Consider the following 9,905-nt stretch of genomic DNA (forward strand, 5'->3'; position numbering starts at 1 on the left):
CACACACACACACACAAATCCTTAGTTACCAAGAGACATTCTCATGTTTCTTTTCCGTTTCTTTTGAGCCCAAGGTCATTTCACAGCAGGGTACAGTTTACCTTGTGAAGACAAGCCTCCTGAGTCAGACACTGGAGATTGGAAGATAAATTGACATAAGATAAAGATTAATAAAGACTATTCACTTTTTAATTTTCCTCTTCCAAAACGGCTGACGCATGGTGAAAATCCCTTTTTGGCATCCACCTTTCCTGTTTATCCTGCTGTATGTTTGAGGAAGATAACCGTGGCTTTCTATTGTTGTGAGACTCACTAATAAATGATGCATCAGAAAGTCACCTGCTTGACTTCCCACATTTCCTTTGTGTGGCTCTGGCACAGCGTGATGCTCAGACTACCTGCAAGGCACCTAAAAGCTTTTTGCTATTTCCTCTCCTGCAACATGGACTAGTTTACACCGCAACCTGAATCCCAACAAGATCACACAGAAATCCCTGCCGGATGCTGAGCAGCAGGATCTCACTTCTGCTGCATGCTTTGCTGGCTATTTCAGTGTGTGAACCCACCTGACAAAGGTCACTGTCAAACACATTCAACCCTGTTAAAGTGAAAGACGCTGGTGGTGTTGTTGTTGTTGCACTGACTGGTATGAGCCTCCACAGTGAGGATTCACCTTCCATTCTTAGGAACAAGTCATCTTTAACTTCTTAAAGTCTTGATGTTCCCCTTAAATATCTTTAACATTTTGGGAAATAGTTTGTTTGCCATTTTACCTTGGGTTATTACCAGCAGGCAGAGCAAACTAATAATAAACTTTATTTATATAGCACTTGTCTTACAATGTTGCAAAGTGCTTTACAAAAGAAAATAAAACCAAATAAGGCAGATAAAAATAAGGCAAAGAGGAGCATGGAGGTAAAGGCAGAAGCACAGAGTAACAATAGATGATGCACAGTAATAGTAATAATAAAACAATAAAATGCACAGAAGTCAAAACAATAAAAAGAATAAGTTTTAAGCAGAGTTTTAAAAGAAGCTAGAGACTTGGTGTGTTTGAGTTCCAGGAGTCCCAGAGAGTGGGGTCTCTAACAGCAAAAGCCCGATCACCCTTTGTCACAAACTGTGTCCTGGGAGTGACCAACAGGGCTCCATCTGTGGATCTTAAAGGGCGAGGAGGCACATACCAGCTCAATAAGGCAGATATGTAACTAGGAGCGAGGCTTTTTAATGCCTTAATGGTAAGTAATAAAAATTTAAAGTCAATGTGAAAGCTAGCTGGGAGCCAGTGTAGGGAGGGAAGCACAGGGGTAATGTGCTCATACCTTTTTGTCCCAGTAATGAGATGAGCAGCAGCATTTTGGACCAATTGGAGACGGTGGAGGGAGCCCTGGCTGATACCCGGATATAATGCATTGCAGTAGTCAAGCCGAGAATATATAAAAACATGTTATAACTTGGTTATCAAAACAGAGATTGGAATCAAATATAATTTAGTCACATTGTCTCGCCGTGCTCCCAGATCTTAGCTGGTAACTTTAGTACAGTTGAGAGAAATGGAAACAATGGCCAAAACTACAAAAATATAACACCCAAGTTGTAATATATCAAAAGTATTCTTTTTTTATACTCTATTGCAAGAATGTACAAAGTGGTTTTACATTTGCTTACATATTCATACATCTAGCATTCTTACAGTATTTATATATTTTACCATGAAGAAGTAAACAAAGACAAATTAGACAAAACTGTAAGAGAGAGAAAGAAGATATAGGCCTACATAACATATTCCTCCTCTCATAATTTCTGATTCTTTAGGTTATTCTTTCCATTTCTAAAATGCTTTTATGTCTTACTTCCAGTTTTAAAGTGAAGGTTTTTAAATAATTCCTCAGCCCCTGAGCGTTGTCCTCCCAGCCGCTGTTTTGTCCCAGAGTCTCTACATTCCCAGATCCTCCAGTGCGGTCACTCCCCCTGCCTCGCCTGTCATCCTAATGTCCTCCATAATTTGGGATTCCTCAGACAGCGGTTCTAGTGGCCCACTATGGAGGCTGACATTGAGGGGTTCGTCGCTGCCTGCCCTGCCAGTTCTGCAACATGCCTGGCCACACATCTCTCTCCCTCTATCTGACGGTTACACCACCCTACTGACTGTAATAAACAGATTCTCCAAGTTAGCACACTTCATCCTGCTGCCTAAATGTCCTTCTGCCAAAGAATCAGCAGAGAAATTTCATGGGTTCTCCAGGGACGTAGTTTCAGATTAGGGGCCCCATGTCACTTCTCAGTCCTGGAGAGAATTTGGTTTATTAGTCTGTGCTTCTGTCAGCCTCTCCTCAGGATTCCACCCCAAACCCATGACAGGCTGGATCATTTCAATCAGGGTTTGGAGCAACCAGTTGCTGTTGGAGGAGTATGCCCACAATTTCCTTCTCAGTTCCACTACTGGTCTGACGTTTCTGTGTGCATACGGGTATCACCCCCCCCACCCCATTCCCAGATCCCAGATGGAAAAGGAGATCACCGTCCCTTCAGTCCAGTCACTGCTGCAACACCTGGTTGAAGGCCTGCTTGGTGCCCACTAGAAAAGGACCAATGACCGAACATCTGCTCCTGGTTATCATTCAGGCCAAAAGGTCTGCCTATCCACCAGGGCCCTGCCCTTGAGAGTGAAGTCTTTTCTTTCTGCAATGGCTTGTACCCCACTCATGTTCATCTCTGTTTGGATGGTACCTGCTCTGATTAGTGTCACCTTGTGTACTTATCTGAAAGTCAATTACCCATTCAGTGTACAGAGGCTGTGTTTTGCGTCTCTTTCATGTAACGAAGGCTGTACCGGCTGAAATATTACACTTTTAACACAATAAAAGAGTTGATATTTAAACCAGTCACCTTTTGTGTCTCCTCTTTTCTCCTTTTTCTTTCTTAAACACACACAGCTGAGACAAACTGTGTGTTTGAGTTCTTCCCCACAAACAGCAGGGGGCAGGGGTTGTCGACAAGTTGCCTTGTTAGCTGCAGGTGCTCTGGGGAGCTCACTCCTATTACTGACCTGGTGTCAATCACCTTTTCTTTTAGCGGTTGTCAGCCAGTTATCCAAACCAAACCGCACAGCAGTTTCTGTCTAGGTGAAGATGTGTTCATTTCTCACCAAGAGCTGTTGTGCTGTTTGGTTGGAGAGAAATCTGTGTGTCCGGATGCCACATGATTCAATACCTCTGATTTCCTCCTGTATGATGACGCACGATGTAAGTCATAGAGGAGAACAAGGTTATTGCAGTAAGTCCAAACAAAGGTATATTAGGACCCATGGACACTTACAACTGTTTTGTCATTTTGATGTGTTGTGGTGGGTCATCTAGCCCACACAGCTCCCATCTAATCATTGGCACTAGCTGCTAGTGGTCAAGCAACAGGTCTTGGAGGGAGCATACTTGAGGATTGGTTACTAATTAGCTAGCCAAGTGGCGACAATGGCCCTTAAAAAGCACCAGTAGTGAACAGCCAGGGAAGGTGAAGTCTGGGACAGTGTGGGCTGGATTGCAAGTGATAAGTGACTGTTAGTTTTGAAGATACAGTGGTGCTGACAGAACAGGAGGGAGTGGATTGTGGCTGCCCCTCACTCCTTTCCTTTCTATTTGCCTGCAGGGAAGCTACACAGCTACAAAGCACCCCTAAAAGTATACCCTGGTCCAGGAGGAATTTCAGTTCTTTCACCCCCCCCTTCACCAACCATCCCCATTAGTCATTAGAGCTATGTTGTGTTTGAGCCTCATTCCTGTGTCCGAGTAGTGATTCACTTGGTTGAAAGCCCCCAGTTACCACAGTGTCTTAAAAAATACTTGCATTGAAAGATTTAAACTGTGACCATTACTCTGTTTGAAAACGTATGTGAAGTTACAGTCTTCTTTTGTACAAAATTCCCTCCACTGCAGGAAAAACAGTCCCATGAAACGGAAAGGAATTTCATAATAAAAAGAAACTATAGAATCCACAGTACCCACTTGATTTGTCCAATTCAGGCTGCTGAAGTCTCATATAAAAGAAGCTTTGGCTGAGCTCGAAAGAAAGGAACAAGGATTGTGGATGTTGTCCACCATCTGTCACAGTGGATCTCTTCAAGGCCAGTCGTGATTTCAGCCACCAAAAACAGTTTCAATGTATGTATGCCAAGTGAATGCACAAAAATCCCAAATACACATCAATACAAATTGAAGATGATGTTCAACCTCAGCTTATTTAAAGTGTTCAAGTTAAAAACATCTGACATGAGACCTCACATGTAAAAATGAACACACACACAGTTCACACACACAGTTTTTGGGAGTCCCTAAAAATACAGGTAATAATGTTGATATAACAACAGTATTTGAGGTTAAGAAACTGAAAATACAGTTCACATAGCAACGGAACAGATGTGGGGAGACTACTCGTCAGAGAAGAAATCATTTGATGACTTCCCAGCCAGTGACGCTAGGAGAGGCCAGAGCATACAGAGAAAAGATATTGTTTTCAGCCTGGATTTAAAAGAATCTCTGCCTCCTGACTGTGCAGAGGAAGTTAGCTCCAAAGAAGAGGAGTGCGATGGGCGAACGTTCAACCCCCAAAAGAATTTTTGTTAAATCGAGGAACAGTTATTGGGTGTGATGGAGTATACAGATTAATAAGACGAGAGATGTAAGATGCCAACAAGCCATAAAGAGAGCTCTAGACAGAAATACAAATGAACATCATCTGTTGACAACATGACGGGAGCTTCTCTCTCTGACTGTCTTTCTTATACTGTTTCTGCCAGCAGCAGGTCTGATAACATGTCTGATATGTGCTAAACACAGACTGATTACTGGCACTTTTTCTTCTGCATGTTAAACAGAAAATCACTGCATGTGTACTTTGGCTGCTTCTGCTGACATGCAGTTTGTATGAATTCTATTGAAAGTACTGGTAAACTATTGATTTTATCATCTGAGTCTTAAGACAGCAAACAAATTGAAACATCACAGTGTTTGACTCAAAAAGACCATCCTGGGCCCCACACCCACACTACAGTATATTTAAATGTGATACACATTTTGCTGGCATCAGCATGACCTCATGATCATCAAATGTTTTCTTCAATATCAAAAGTCATACAGGTGGTTGTTGTCTGGACATCCATGGTTACAGCAAGAACAGGAACTGCTGGGAGCTAATTCAACAGGACTCTTTATGGTGCAGATCCACCAAAATGTAAAGAAATATAAGCTAAATAAAAACAGAGCACCGGTGAAGCCCACGACCAACTCACTGGCTCACATGACAAATATTATCTGTTTACATAACCCAAATAATGATGGGTTGGCAAAAAAAAAATCTAAATTTCATCTCAAATGGAATCAAGAAAAAAAACATGAAAATAAATATAAAATTCACCAAAATAATTCTTTTCACCACTATCAATACATTTTTTGACAGAACTAAGGCTCAGAATGTGCCATCGATATGATTCTTTTGTCCTTCGAACACCAACGCTGTTCATTCACAGACAGATTTTTTCTTTAAAAAGTAAAATCAAAAATCCTTTCAATTTGTTGTTTGGATAATGCAAATGATTATAGTATGTGAAAGAGCAAACTCCTTCAATAAATCAGTGGTATTATGAGTGTTTTACAGCTCTCCCTGTGGGGAGATCAAGTGCTATGCTTAAGTCGTGAGAATGACTTCACGGAGGTGGGAGCCGGTTCTCACTTCAACGCTTCCACCCACTGTAAGCACCCGAGGGTTACCTCATATTCATGTCATAAACAACAAGTAGTACCAAACGATCCCGTGACATGGACATTATACACTTTTTATACCTCACAGCAGAGACGGGTGCTGGAATAAGCAGTTGAGCAAGTGGTAGGGGAGCCTTTGTAGTGTTGGGGTCAACACATAATGTAGCGTAAATCAACTCAGCGACTGTGGTGTTCTAACAAAGCATTTGGAATTAATTACTTCATACGTCGTTGTCGTATTTACAGCTTATTCCATTGCCCCAAAGAGGCCAGAAAAAAAGTGTATAAATCCAGCTTTAAACACACATCAAACTACAACCTTTTAAGCATGAGGGGTCACTGAATGGTTTGATGAGTATGTAAATGATGTGAATCATATGCTATGGGCCTCACAGCCACCAGATCTCAACCCAACTGAACACCTATGGGAGATTTTGGACTGACGTGTTAGACAGTGCTCAACACCACCGTCATCAAAACACCAAATGAGGGAATATCTTTATGAAGATATGATTCACATCATTTTCATACTCGTCAAACCATTCAGTGACCCCTCGTGTCCTGTGAATTGGGGCATCGTCATCCTGAGAGAGACCACTCTCATCAGGATAGAAATATTTCATCATAGGATAAAGGTGATGACTCACAACAACTTGTAGTGACCCTTCCCTCTAAGAGGACAAGTGGACCCAAACCATGCCAGCAAAATGCCCCCCAAAGTATAACAGAGCCACCAGATCCCCTTACTGTAGGGGTCAAGCATTCAGACCTGGACCAGTTTTTCCTTTAATTTGTCACCCGTCTGTATGTGTGTTTGTGTGTGTGTATTTGTGCTCATCTGTGTATGAATAGCCCCTTTTTCTTTGTCAGCCTGTAGATTCCACCTTATTTTGTATGTATATGTTTATAAATCAAATGATACTATGATCTTTACTTTTATTGTTTTTTTAAAAAGTTGTCCACTTTTATGGCCTGCCATTTTTAAATGATGGTTATGAGTTTCGAGACACAGAATATGTTTTTCAACTCTGTTCCTGTTGGAAAATCATTAACAGCTTTTGAAAACTGATGAAATATAGAAGGTTAGTAGGCTGTCAGTGTTGGTGGAGGAAGGTATGATCCTGGTTTTAAATGTTTGTTTTTTAAAAGTTGTCCACTCTTGTGGCCATTCCATTATTAAATGAATAAAATGAGTTTCGAGACACAGAATAACATGTTTTTCAAACGTCCTCGCCTTTGTTGTTGTTATTCAATGTTCCTATGTCTATTCATACCATTTGTAACTCTTAATAAATGTTAATATCTTGATAGAACATATATTTCTTTGGACCTATAATGATTTCCACTGAATCACTTTTTATACCATTGATGCATGGTGTCCATTACAGTGGACACATGTCTAACTCCTTCAAAATAAAATATATTTTAAAAAAAAAGTTATTGCCATGATTTTTCACTTGTTTAAGAGTAAAAACAATCAGTAAAAAAATATTGCTCTGTGATTTAATAATTCATGCATGAAAGGGATAAAATACAGGGAAAAAAAATCAAGACATACATCAGACACCTGTAGTTGGATGTGATTGTGTATGACATGTAAATAATCTGACTTCAGCAGGTTTTCGTGCTGCGTTCAGAGAGCTCTATCACCTCCAATCAATTAATTCACTACAGAGGAAACTCAAGACAAAAGACACTAACAGACATGTATCTCTACATCTCCATGCATGCACTTCTACTTCAGAGGTATTGGCCTTCATGTTGCTGTGGTAACGCTGGGCATAGAGATGTGGTTGAGTCAGAAGCTACAGTGAGTGTCCCTGAAACTTGTGAAAGATATTTATCCAGGAGCAGAACAGGCAAAATAATACTGCGAGAGCTCAGCTCCAACACAAAACCTCTGCAGGCAAGTAGAGGAGCAGAGAGACTGCAAGGTCAGAGCCCACCCTCCCCCTCCCCCCTCCCCCCACCCTCACCTCCTCCCCACCCTCACCTCCACACACACACACACAAACACACACACAGCTGTTCCACCAGTGTGAAAGGAGCATGAATATCCACCTCCACTTGATCTCAATGTCTTTTTCTGATTCTGTCTTCCTGTGCATTATCAAGGTGGTTTTTGATTTTCAGTCTGACAGTACTGCATTAAGGATTTCATGTTTGCAACCAGGATAAATATATTGGTATGAATAGTTATTTAAAAATCTTTCAAATTTGATTGTTTTCATGCCCAAAGTGTCCAGTGTGTGGCGCAGAACTTTATTATCAGCTTACCTCTTGCTTTGGTTACTAGATTTTTGTTTTTGTTGTTTTCGTCGGACAGTACACAGTACAAGACAGTAACAGACAGGAAATGAGAGACAAATGGGCAGAATCATCCAAACCTCTATGCACCAGGGCATGCCTACATGTACTGCTTCAGGGCTTTTATGTCAGTGTATTGACCAACAGGTGAAAAATAAGTATGACAAGTGCATTTTAAAGGATGTTATTCTAGCTCAGCCACTAGAGGTCAGGAGTGCATGGTTTTCAAATGTTCATAGTCTCTGTTACAGTATATTACAAACCCATTACAGTAAGATGTCTTATCTCCTCTGTAATGGTCAAAAAGAAGTTTATTGCATCCTTGTGATAGATAGATAGATCCTTCATTTTTATCTACTGTTAAACTATATATCATATTTTCATTAAGTTGTAGTTAGGTAGTTGTATAGTGTATGTAGCGTACACTTGGATGGCCAAACCAGGGCCTGTATCTATCAAACTGTTTGGAATAAAGTGAGACATAAAAGTAAAAATCCTTTGCCTTCATTCTTACTCACAAACTTAGAAATAAAGGCTATTTACTGAATATCTTTTGACTTTAAAATACTTTTGAATTTATGAGAGCTCCACCTTCTGACTCATGTTTTGGAATGAATGTATGAATGTATAACTGATCATTGTAAATAATATGAAATCACAAGTAATGTATTTAATCAGAAAAGCTTTTGCTTACTTTTTGCAGCTGCTGCTTTTTCCTGGCTGTTGTTTCCAACAGCACATCTGATAGGATGTTACACCATTTTTTTGTTTTTGCACTTATCAGGTGGGCAAACAACAAGAACAAAGCTTATATTGATTTTGTTTGCAATCCCTGCAGTTTCCTATTATGTCATACCTATTTTTATATTATGGAAAATATGGAAACATGCGTTGATATGTGAGTCTTATATCTTATTGCATATTAAGATAAGTTATGGTTTTTTGCTTTATCTGTAGGTTCTTTGTGACGAATGAAGAACCGGCTCTACAAACTGAGAAAATTGTTTAGTTTTTGGTTTACATGTGGCATTGCTATGGTTTGCTTGTGGCCCGGATCTGGCAAACAGGAGCGGACCGCCCAAGTGCCATCATTCCACACGGTATGTGGGCCACATGAAAGTGTCGGGTGTGGGCTGGATGTGGGCCACAGCAATTTAGCTATCTGGGTTGTGTCGTATATTTGCCAGAACTGGCCCAGATATGTTTAAGATAAACGGGCCACATTTGCAGCGTCATATGTGGGCCATTTCAGGCTCACATTCAGATAAGTCAGTATCAATTGTGCCACATCTTTACCTAAAGTGGCCCGATAATGTTCAGCAATATTTGGGCCATATTTACTATTTCAAACGTGGGCCACATTAGGCTCACACTATGACAGCCAGTGCTGACTGTGCCATACAATTGCCAAAAGTTGGGCCAAATTTGTTGTATAGTATTTAGGCCATATTTACCATATCATATGTCGGCCACTTTAGGTTCACATCAAGTCAAGCCAGTGCTTCCTGTGCCGTATCTTTGTCAGAACTGGCCTGGGTATGTTTTAAGATATCACATCCGCTGCACCATATATGGGCCACTTTTGGTTTACACCTACATTAACTATTGTCGACTGGGCCAGATCTTTGCCAAAGGTGGCCCACATTTGTTTTGTGATATTTGGGCCATATTCACTATGTATCACATGGGCAACTTTAGGGTCACATCCAGTTTACACATCGCCGAGAGCACCGCACCTTCGCCAAAAATGGCCCACATCTGTTTTGGGATATTTGGGCCATATTTGTTATTTTACATGTAGGCCACTTCAGGCTCACATCCATTTGTGCGGGCCAGACGAAGGCC

Source organism: Thunnus maccoyii, chromosome 4, assembly GCF_910596095.1.
Source record: "Thunnus maccoyii chromosome 4, fThuMac1.1, whole genome shotgun sequence".
NCBI lineage: Eukaryota > Metazoa > Chordata > Actinopteri > Scombriformes > Scombridae > Thunnus > Thunnus maccoyii.